The sequence below is a fragment of the Candoia aspera genome, chromosome 2 (genome assembly GCF_035149785.1).
Source record: "Candoia aspera isolate rCanAsp1 chromosome 2, rCanAsp1.hap2, whole genome shotgun sequence".
Taxonomy (NCBI): domain Eukaryota; kingdom Metazoa; phylum Chordata; class Lepidosauria; order Squamata; family Boidae; genus Candoia; species Candoia aspera.
Genome location: NC_086154.1, coordinates 178,997,491 through 179,008,986, shown reverse-complemented (window position 1 = coordinate 179,008,986; position 11,496 = coordinate 178,997,491). Strand labels below are relative to the sequence as shown.

Below are 11,496 nucleotides of genomic sequence, written 5' to 3'. Positions count from 1 at the left end.
CTCCCCAACCATTTTCCCAGGCGTGTTTATTCTCCCATGACCCCACCTCAAAATTAAAACCTGCATGGCTGCAACATCAGCTGTACGGGATTGGCTGTATAGCTAGTGTAGTCTCCAAGGTGACTGCGCCCTTTGAAACTCATTCTCAATAGCAAGTACAGCAAAAAGAGGCAACCTGGTATTTATGGTCAGCAACATGACCATAGATCTCTTCTGTGTGCTTCTGAGGTGTCCTATCTGACTTCTATTTCTTAAAAGACTCCTATATTTATATATATATATAGCTTGGATACAATCCAAAAAACGAATGATCTCAATTCGAATTCAGGGCAAGCCATCTAACATCACAGTGATCCAAATATACGCCCCAACCACAGATGCTGAAGAAGCTGAAGTAGAGCAGTTCTATGAGGATCTGCAGCACCTACTGGACAACACGCCTAAAAGAGATGTTATTTTCATCACGGGAGACTGGAACGCTAAGGTGGGCAGTCAAATGACACCTGGAATTACAGGGAAGCATGGCCTGGGAGAACAAAACGAAGCAGGACATAGGCTGATAGAATTTTGCCAAGACAACTCACTCTGCATAACAAACACTCTCTTCCAACAACCTAAGAGACGGCTTTATACATGGACTTCACCAGATGGACAACACCGAAATCAGATTGACTACATCCTTTGCAGCCAAAGGTGGCGGACATCTATACAGTCGGTAAAAACAAGACCTGGAGCTGACTATAGTTCAGATCACGAACTTCTTCTTGCACAATTTAGGATAAGACTAAAGAGATTAGGGAAGACCCACAGATCAGCTAGATATGAGCTCACTAATATTCCTAAGGAATATGCAGTGGAGGTGAAGAATAGATTTAAGGGACTGGACTTAGTAGATAGGGTCCCGGAAGAACTCTGGACAGAAGTTGGCAGCATTGTTCAGGAGGCGGCAACAAAATACATCCCAAAGAAAGAGAAAACCAAGAAGGCAAAATGGCTGTCTGCTGAGACACTAGAAGTAGCCCAAGAAAGAAGGAAAGCAAAAGGCAACAGTGATAGGGGGAGATATGCCCAATTAAATGCAAAATTCCAGAGGTTAGCCAGAAGAGATAAGGAATTATTTTTAAACAAGCAATGCGCGGAAGTGGAAGAAGACAATAGAATAGGAAGGACCTCTTCCAGAAAATTAGAAACATTGGAGGTAAATTCCAGGCAAAAATGAGTATGATCAAAAACAAAGATGGCAAGGACCTAACAGAAGAAGATGACATCAAGAAAAGGTGGCAAGAATATACAGAAGACCTGTATAGGAAGGATAACAATATCGGGGATAGCTTTGTCGGTGTGGTCAGTGAGCTAAAGCCAGACATTCTGAAGAGTGAGGTTGAGTGGGCCTTAAGAAGCATTGCTAATAACAAGGCAGCAGGAGACAACGGCATCCCAGCTGAACTGTTCCAAATCTTGCAAGATGATGCTGTCAAGGTAATGCATGCTATATGCCAGCAAATTTGGAAAACACAAGAATGGCCATCAGATTGGAAAAAATCAACTTATATCCCCATACCAAAAAAGGGAAACACTAAAGAATGTTCAAACTATCGAACAGTGGCACTCATTTCACATGCCAGTAAGGTAATGCTCAAGATCCTGCAAGGTAGACTTCAGCAGTTCATGGAGTGAGAATTGCCAGATGTACAAGCTGGGTTTAGAAAAGGCAGAGGAACTAGAGACCAAATTGCCAATATCCGCTGGATAATGGAAAAAGCCAGGGAGTTTCAGAAAAACATCTATTTCTGTTTTATTGACTATTCTAAAGCCTTTGACTGTGTGGACCATAACAAATTGTGGCAAGTTCTTAGTAGTATGGGGATACCAAGTCATCTTGTATGCCTCCTGAAGAATCTGTATAATGACCAAGTAGCAACAGTAAGAACAGACCACGGAACAACGGACTGGTTTAAGATTGGGAAAGGAGTACGGCAGGGCTGTATTCTCTCACCCTACCTATTCAACTTGTATACAGAACACATCATGCGACAAGCTGGCCTTGAGGAATCCAAGGCTGGAGTTAAAATCTCTGGAAGAAACATTAACAATCTCAGATATGCAGATGATAGCACTTTGATGGCTGAAAGCGAAGAGGAACTGAGGAGCCTTATGATGAAGGTGAAAGAAGAAAGTGCAAAAGCTGGCTTGCAGCTAAACCTCAAAAAAACCAAGATTATGGCAACCAGCTTGATTGATAACTGGCAAATAGAGGGAGAAAATGTAGAAGCAGTGAAAGACTTTGTATTCCTAGGTGCAAAGATTACTGCAGATGCTGACTGCAGTCAGGAAATCAGAAGACGCTTAATCCTTGGGAGAAGAGCAATGACAAATCTCAATAAAATAGTTAAGAGCAGAGACATCACACTGACAACAAAGGTCCACGTAGTTAAAGCAATGGTGTTCCCTGTAGTAACATATGGCTGCGAGAGCTGGACCATAAGGAAGGCTGAGCGAAGGAAGATCGATGCTTTTGAACTGTGGTGTTGGAGGAAAATTCTGAGAGTGCCTTGGACTGCAAGAAGATCCAACCAGTCCATCCTCCAGGAAATAAAGCCAGACTGCTCACTTGAGGGAATGATATTAAAGGCCAAACTGAAATACTTTGGCCACATAACGAGAAGACAGGACAGCCTGGAGAAGATGCTGATGCTAGGGAGAGTGGAAGGCAAAAGGAAGAGGGGCCGACCAAGGGCAAGATGGATGGATGATATTCTAGAGGTGGCGGATTCATCCCTGGGGGAGCTGGGGGTGTTGACGACCGACAGGAAGCTCTGGCGTGGGCTGGTCCATGAAGTCACGAAGAGTCGGAAGCGACTAAACGAATAAACAACAATATTAAAATAGTAGTATTAGTAACAAATGGAAACCCTGACATGTTGCAAAGTGCCTGCCCCTAGTATTTTTTTCAAGGCTGTCTCTAGGCCCCACACAGACTTGACAGGTGTTTTTGGAAAATTATAGATGGATGAGCAAACATAAACATGTTACAATTCAGGGAGATTGGAAAGAGCTTCACCACTGTGCCATCTGGGCATTTTCTGTTTGGTTACCATGACGGGCACTGCCATTTTGTGAATAACTCTCCCTTTTGCCATGATAGTCATTCTGTAAGATAGTGCTTAACATGCTCCAACCAACTTCATAAGTTCCATAACCTATATTTCAAAGGGCTAATTTGATTCCACTATTGTTAGCATCATCACACCACCTTCTTCAAGATTGGAAGTCTCCCTGCATTGTTACAACCCAAGAAGAGCTCTGTAAGATTTTTTATTTTTCTGGGAAACTGCTCCTGTTTTCAGGTCTTCCGGATGGAACTAATCTCTGGACTCACTTATGCTTACATAAGGTGTAATGACTACACCTGCATCATGTGCTCCTAGCTGTTCAAGTAATTTTTTTGTGCAAGTTACACAAATTAGCAAGTTACACAAATTATCAGATATTGCCACATTCTTAATCTAACCCCCCACCCCCCCCAAAAAAGCATGGAATGAGAAATGTGATTTTGGAGTCATCCATTAAATGGAGTTAGTAGCCTCCTGTGCACCGCAGCACTAAGAATAGGCTAGGAGTGATTGAAGTTGGAACCTATCAACATAGGGAGGATCACTACTTGTCCATATAAGTTATTTTATAACTTAACATTTGGCAGTATTTTAAAAGTGAAGAATATTTGTTATTAAAAGCTCCTCAAAACTCAGGAGTTGGCTTCTATCATTTTTTCTGGTGTAGCATGCCTGAGAGTTTGGAATCGTTCAGCAGAAAGAAAATGTATTTTGAAAAAGTAGTGTAACCAAAGCTGGTGCTCCTGAAGCATGTGCAAACTCCCTTGCATTGTCTAAAGCTTTCATACCCAATCTATGAAGGATAAAGAATAAAAAGTCAGTTTGAAATACACGAAAGTAACAAGTTCAGAATTTGGAGCAGGCATACTGATTGGCTGAGACATACAGTAGTTGCTCAAGAAATCCCAACTGGCAAGTGTCAGTATTTGGCTCACATATACATGCTCTGTTTGTTGGTATTTGTTTTTTCTGGAGAAATTTGGCTGTAGAGGAATTAAGTTACTATGGTAACAAATCACTCTGGCAGGGTGAACAGGTCAAACAGGTTAAGTATCCTCAGTTTGGGTGTGAAAAGAATGACCATATAAAGTAAAGCTGCTGATTGCCTGGAATGGAATTTGCCTGGGCTTGTTTCAGTTTCAGTTTCCTTTTTGCGCCTCCCTTCCAGTCCAGCTCAGTGTGAGCTTGTAAATTTTTATGCTTTCTGTAAATACATTTATTTTTATAGAAATGCCTGGTGTGTGTTTTTTCTGATCTCTTGGGCCAAACACTTTCCAGCAATCTGCCACACTGCTAAGCATACATTATGCTTAGCCAATGGCAAAGAAGGCAGTTTAAGATTTACAGTTGAGCGGGTGTAGTATTGCACAGGACTGCTGCAGGAAAATTATCTAGGATACAAGTCATTCCTGTTGATTCCACGTTTAATGGTACTTGAATATCCACTCATGCTTGCCATAGGGTTTACCAACTATGAACCAGCCCATTCATGAACACAAAGTGGATTATGGCACTGTGACTGTCTGACAATTCAATGGCCATACTGTTAGTAGGCATTCATTGCTGTGTGTTGGAGAACAGGAATCAAATGAAAGATCTTCACAGCTTAATTTAAAAAACATTTCGCTCCTGTTTTACTAACTTATCACCAGTTCAAATGTTACAAATTCTTAAAATGTGTAATTATCCTATAGTTAAATATTAAGGCATAAAACACAAAGGAACTGCAAAAGTAAAAATGTTGTAAAGCAATCAATTAACCACAGTGGAAAACAGCAAAGACTAAAAAAAAATCACGAATGCTTTAAGCTATTTTATTTTGGGTGGTGTTGTATTAGAACCAGATTAGAATTGACAGTAGCAGCAGATGACTATTTTTAAAACAAGGTTTAAAAAAGGGAGTTTACAGATCTCTAGCTCTTTGGTGGTAAACAATACAGTACTTTGAATTATTTGGAACGGGAAATGTAGCAATGGCCATAGACTGCAATGGAGCCCAAGAATGTCTTTCAGAATGTTGCCTTCAGCTTAACATGAACCCTGAACATAGGTCTGCTTTCAAAACTGAAAAAAGTTATTATTGGAAAACCAGCATTTCTACTCACATTTAAAAATTCTCTTCCAAAATATGCTTCAGTTTGTTTCCATAGGCCCTGCTTTGGAATTCCTTGGAAAAATTGCTAACTTGATACTAACATGCATAATCATTTGCTTGCCATTGTTCGTATTCTTCCCAATATTAACATTGGAATTGCCCCCCAACCCCATCCTGAAGAATTAAAAGGTTTGATGAGCTTTCTTCAGCGAATTCAGAGATCTGGAAGGAAGTGGGAAATTAACAGACATTCCAGGGATTATCTAGTCCAGGGTTCCCCAAAGTGGTCAATATGGACCCCCCAAGGGTTGATGGGACTATTCAAGGGATCGATGTTGTTGTATCATTATTATTCATAGTACTATTAAAGTAGTATTTACTAAATTATTTTCATATAATAAATGTTTGGGAGTCAAAAAATCTGAAACTTAATGAAGGGATCAATGAGCTGAAGAGTTTGGGGACCCTGATCTAGTCCAACATCATACACTGAAACACCAGCATACTGGTAGAGAAAAATACATTTATTGGATCTGTCCTTTTGTCAAAAGAAACTGTATTCATAAAGATACACAAAGAATCTCCCACATTTTATAAATTATTTTGCTTCCCTCCTCCCCACAAAATATTAACTACATAAGAAACACAGCACACAATCTTTTTTTGTACACAGCATATTCTCTTTTTAAAAAGCACACAATAGAATTACCATGCTAGCACCTGGACAAAATTCACTGGAAAAAATTATTTGGCAAGCCTCACTTCATAGTGCTGGTGCAAAGTATGGCATGCACAGGAATACTTTCTGCTGGAACATGCCCCTAGATCCCCCAAATCTGATAAAAAAGAGAAATCCACTTGTGCATTTTGTTCAGGTGGAAATGAACAGATCCCTGGGGAATGTGAGATTCAATTTCAGATACCTGAAGGTCTTTAATGGAATGCATGTCAAGGAATAACAGCTAATTTTTATATTGCCGTGATGGATGTGGTTCGGATGACATGCCAAGTCACTTATGTTCAGCTGTGATGATACCTGACTGAATCAGCTAGATCACATTCAGTTAGGATGTCTGCCTCCAGCATACAGTATAATTTATTTAAATAGGTTTGAACACACTTATTTAAGGTTTATTGTACCCCCTTCCCATGCCTTTTTCTGGCTAGCAAGGGATGATAATACAATAGCCTTACACAATCCCAGTAGAGAGATGGTGTAGAGAAGCAAGCTAGCACAATGAGTACATCTGTATCTAACCTTAAGCTACAATGGTATGTCCTCTGAACTCTGGCATGTAAGGGTCTTTGCTGTGGAAGCATTGCACAAGTTTGTTGCTTCTGCTTTGCTGCTAAGCCTCACAGCAGCAGTTCCATTTGTCTTGTGCCCACAAGGATACAGGAAGAGTTGAGCTAGGTTTTGCAACCTTTCTTCTATTATTATTGCAGCCGGTTCTTTCAGAGACAAAACAGACTGTCTGAAGCAGCTTCACAAGCTGAATAGGGTCTCTTTCAACAATGTGTTTACAGTAACTCCCATGTTGGAGTTGCATCTCTATTTAGAGCAGGACATGCATGTTCAGAGAGAAGTTGCCTGGTGCCAGCTTGAGGGGAAAGTAGGCTGCTGATGGCCATATGTGCCTCTTGCTGGCAGTTGATGGCAGAGGGAGCCGATCAAGATTTTAAAAGCTAGAGATACAGAAAAAAGCCAGCCAGCCAGTAACCTCCTACAAAAACAAACAGCAGAGAGTTTGCTGCCTGGTTTGCTAGCTGAAAGTCTCAGATATTTCTCAGTGGTGCTTTGTGAAATATTCCTGAAAACTGAGTGGGCTCAAGGATCTGATTTAAGGCAACTTCCTATGTTCCTTTCTTTTCTACTTGATGATGATGCCCCATAAAGCCACAGCCTTCCTAAGACTCATGGAAGGAATTTTCAACCTGGGCCCAGTTCTTATGTCTACACCAGTGTTTCTCAACCTTAGCAACTTTAAGCTGTGTGGACTTCTGGGAGTTAAATTCCACACAGCTTAAAGTTGCCAAGGTTGAAAAACACCGGCCTACACGGTCAACACAATTTCTAGCCAGGGTCTCAAGTACATCATTCAATACTCCTGTTAAAGCTGTAATTAACTTAACCGTTGGATGGCAAAGGAATGTTCTCACACTCAGAGGGCCTTTTTTCCTTTTTAAGATGCACGCTATTATTAGTACATAATAGGCAATACCATTTGTGGTACAATTCAGTAAATGCGTAACTACGTTACAATCTCCTTTAAAACTTTAAAAAGCATGTGGAAAAGCCAAAATATGGATTTCAATAGAACTGTAAGTTATCTTTGGAATAAGCACTGGGAGTTGAGAGGCCAACACAGCAGGACATCTCTAAATGCTGAGAGTTAGTTTAAAGTATGATTGCTTTCCAAACGCAGACTTCAGCGTAGATAGAGATGCCCTCTACGACTAATTGTAAAATGCCAGGAAAAAATGTTCAGAAATTTACATTTCAGTGTACGATTCAGAGAGGAAAAATCACTCCTGCTTTATGTTTACCGAAGTATTGGGGCAAAGCACTATTTACATACCGCCTTTTAAAAGGTTTTTATTTTGTGAAAAGAAATCACTCCAGAATAAGAGGTTTGTCCCATGAAGCAAAAACATTTATCAAGCATCTGGCAACATTTTACATAAGCCCCAACCTAATCCTGAAGGGTCACTTCTTTTCACAATGCTTGGAAACCATCTATGTGTTTAGTTAGATACAGTGCTGGATTTAGGCATAAGCTAAACAAGCTACAGCTTAGGGCCTCACAAAATTTCAGAATGATTTTGCTTTTGAGAAATCAAGAAAGAAAATGTTTTAAATTGTATCTGACATCAGTTTTCTGATTTTGCAAATAAGTACATTATTACGTATTAATAAAAGTGATCCTGATTATTTTGTCAGCATTTTGTATATATATCTTAAAATTATTTTAAAAGTTACATTTAAGTATTGTTTCCAGGGCATATTATTTTGTAATTTATGAGAGACACCAAGCCAGCCAAATGATAAATATGTAATCAGTAAATGCATTCATTTGAAAATAATTTATATTTTTCACTTTAAATACATTGCAATTAAATTAGAAGGCAGCTGGGTTTCCAATTCTTTTGTGGCGATCCAGGATCCTGTTTTGGTATGCGCCTTTGTGAGACCTTCTGGTGTAACTTTTTAGCAAAGGACTCCAAGCTTTACATAGCTTAGAGCCTTACCAAGTCTAAATCTAGCATTGGTTAGATATACCAGGATTTTATTCCAAAAGTCCTCATGTGCTGGTTATGGAGGCCAGGTGGTAGCAACTCTCAAACGTGTGGGAGAGATTGTCTACTGGGACTGGCCCGTTTGACAACTGGGTAAGCAGATTTGCCCCGGTGCCATCTGTTATGCAGACATAGAAAATTACATAGATAAGAACTTCGTATGACATAATCGTCACTGTCTCTTTAGAAGTTTGTATTTTTTTTCCTTAGTAATATATCTGTCATTTCCATAAACTATTATAGATTTTGCCAACTGACACAAAAACAGAAGGATTGCTTAAAACCCCAGCAATAAACCTGATCCATTGTCTATTACTGTGGTAAGGTACTATTCCCTTGCTCGTAACAAATTGACTGCCAAGTTTTAACTGCTAGTATCTTTCAAAAAAGTATCCACCTGATCTATACGCATCTGTGTGGGAAAGGCAGAAGCAGCCATAGCTGGGGTAAAAATGAATGAGTAAAGTCTTGGGAGAAAAAGGCAATTTTTCCTTCGCCACCCATGTAGTTTCCTCAGCCAAACAGTATAATTGCATAAGTTAACACTTTAAAAGAATCTGTTAGGGTCTCCCCCCAGCAGGCAAATATTTACTACAGGATTCAGAAAGTCCAACTTGAATACTGTATGCCAATGTTTCTCAACCGTGGCAACTTTAAGACATGTGGACTTCATCTGGCTGGGGAATTCTGGAAGTTGAAGTCCACACGTCTTAAAGTTGCCACGGTTGAGAAACATTGCTGTATCCTGTAAAGTTGGTAATTATACCCAGATTACAAATAGGGGTAGGGAGGGACAGTAGTTTGGCGCAGGGTAAAAAATTCAGAGCTAGCATAAATCTCATTCCTCGCTCAAGTGTGGTACATCGATGACTATCCTAATGAAGCTGGACACGCAGGAGCATACATCTTAGTCTGGTCTGCTTAGTTCCCGAGTTGGCTCCTACTATATTTATCCAGGCGGATGAACAGATCGGAGCAGAAGGAAGACAGCTGATCTATTCTTATTCCCACAGAACGAAGGATTATGCGACAAAGTCCACTTGCCTAATTCAGAAATACAAACATTCCCTTCCCTTCAATGAGACACAAGGAAGTCTAACAATTCTTGGAAATCTGAAGTTCGTGCTGCAATTTGGAGTAAGCAAAGCTGCAAATTCTACTAAGAAGGCTAAGAAAAAGAAAACACTGCAGGGAGAAGTATTACTTTTCCTCAGCTCTGAAAATGAGGGGGAGGCAGCTTTCTAATACAATTAAATTATAAAATTGTACCCCCCAGATACACGAGAGCGATTGCATCTCTTCTCTATGGTGCTTTCTTGGGCGTTGGGAGACAATGCCCCTTTTTGCTTTTACAAGCAAGCAAGCATTTTAGGGCAACATCGATTATCTAAGCTATAGAATAGTGTGTCCCTCTCACTCTTTGGGGTTAGTGCTTAATCATGTATTTATTTATGCATGTCTATTCATCTAAAGTAAGGGGCACGGTGGCTCTGCGGGTTAAACCGCTGAGCTGCTGAGCTTGCTGATCGGAAGGTCGGTGGTTCGAATCCGCGTGACGGGGTGAGCTCCCGTTGCTAGTCCCAGCTCCTGCCAACCTAGCAGTTCGAAAACATGCAAATGTGAGTAGATTAACAGGTACCGCTTCGGTGGGCAGGTAATGGCATTCCGTTTAGTCATGCCGGCCACATGACCACGAAGTGTCTACGGACAAACGCCGACTCTTCGGCTTTGAAACGGAGATGAACACCGCCCCCTAGAGTCGGACATGACTGGACTTCATGTCAAGGGAAACCATTCATCTAAGGTTATTAGGGCAGATGAACATTCCTAACTAGACAAGTGTCATATTTGAGATGTACCACCAGAAATGTGCCAGAATTAACATACAAAAACATACATTATTGTCAGTTACTGACTTTACTAATTAATTTAGCCTCAAGTTTCACCAGCTCTAGAAACTGTAGGATCACTTTGGGGACGTTCAGACGTTCACTTCCAGAAATTCTCCTGACACAGCTTTTCAATTTCCTTTCAAGTTAACAAGACGTTTGAGAGACTGGCGTGCAAACTATTAAAAGTGAGAAAAATATAACCAAAGCTTAAATATGTTCTTTCTGCACTGTAAACTATTAGAATACCAGCCGTGTAAACACTCAATGATGGTAGGTGATAGGGAAAACATAAAATTGCTAGTTTAACAGCATTATAGCTGTTACTAACTATAAAGCCACATTCACAAAACCATGTTAGTCTGTTCGGCAACCAACCATCAAAGTGTTTTAAAGTACCTTAAAGCATTACTTAAGCTACTTTCCCCTAACCTGGTGGATTATGTACTGTGTATAACTATAACTTTTATCAGCCCAACAAGTACAACCAACATTGCTTGAGGACAGGAACTGTAGCCCAACTGGTCTGGAAGATACAAAGCTGCGGGAAGGCAGAAATTTTTCAGAGACTATGGTCCAAGTTATCAGGTGCACCTAATGATGTAGGCTCTATTTCACAAAATGTCATACAAGAATAAAGTCAGATTTAATTCAATGTAATTATTTTTGCTTTTGAGCAAAACATTACTCTCAAATCTTACACTTTTGGGTTTTTTTATGGCTATTGTATAAGAAAAAGCATTCAGCCAAGGAATTTTTATAAAATAAATGGAGCAAAATATGTTGGCTCAAGGGTCCATTTTGGTTGTACTTCTACCTTTCAAGGGTACAATGACCACAAAATGCCCCAAAATACATACATGTGGAACTGAAAACAAAAACAAAGGCAATATCAGAAGTGCTTGAAATGCTAAGCTGATCCATTTAGTAGGGAAAAGCAATAATTTCCCTCCAGATTTCTTAAACATGTTAAGAATTTATTTCAGAGTTGGTCAGTAAAAGAAACTACATACATAGTTACTATCTGCTTGCTTAAATACCTTTTACTAATTCGTTTTGACAATGATTCCCACGGTAAAAAAATAAGCTTATGTGAAAATGA

The 11,496-nt window shown here is 39.9% G+C and overlaps 1 long non-coding RNA gene across 1 annotated transcript; it reads right to left on the bottom strand.

Moving 5' to 3' along the window:
• Positions 1–5,711: 5,711 nt before the first annotated feature.
• On the bottom strand, positions 5,712–8,137 carry LOC134491307 (uncharacterized). The gene is made up of 2 exons (XR_010067307.1): positions 7,276–8,137; positions 5,712–7,182 (listed from the first exon to the last, which is right to left on the bottom strand). It is a non-coding gene; the product is annotated as an uncharacterized LOC134491307 (long non-coding RNA).
• Between the last annotated feature and the right edge of the window lie 3,359 nt (positions 8,138–11,496).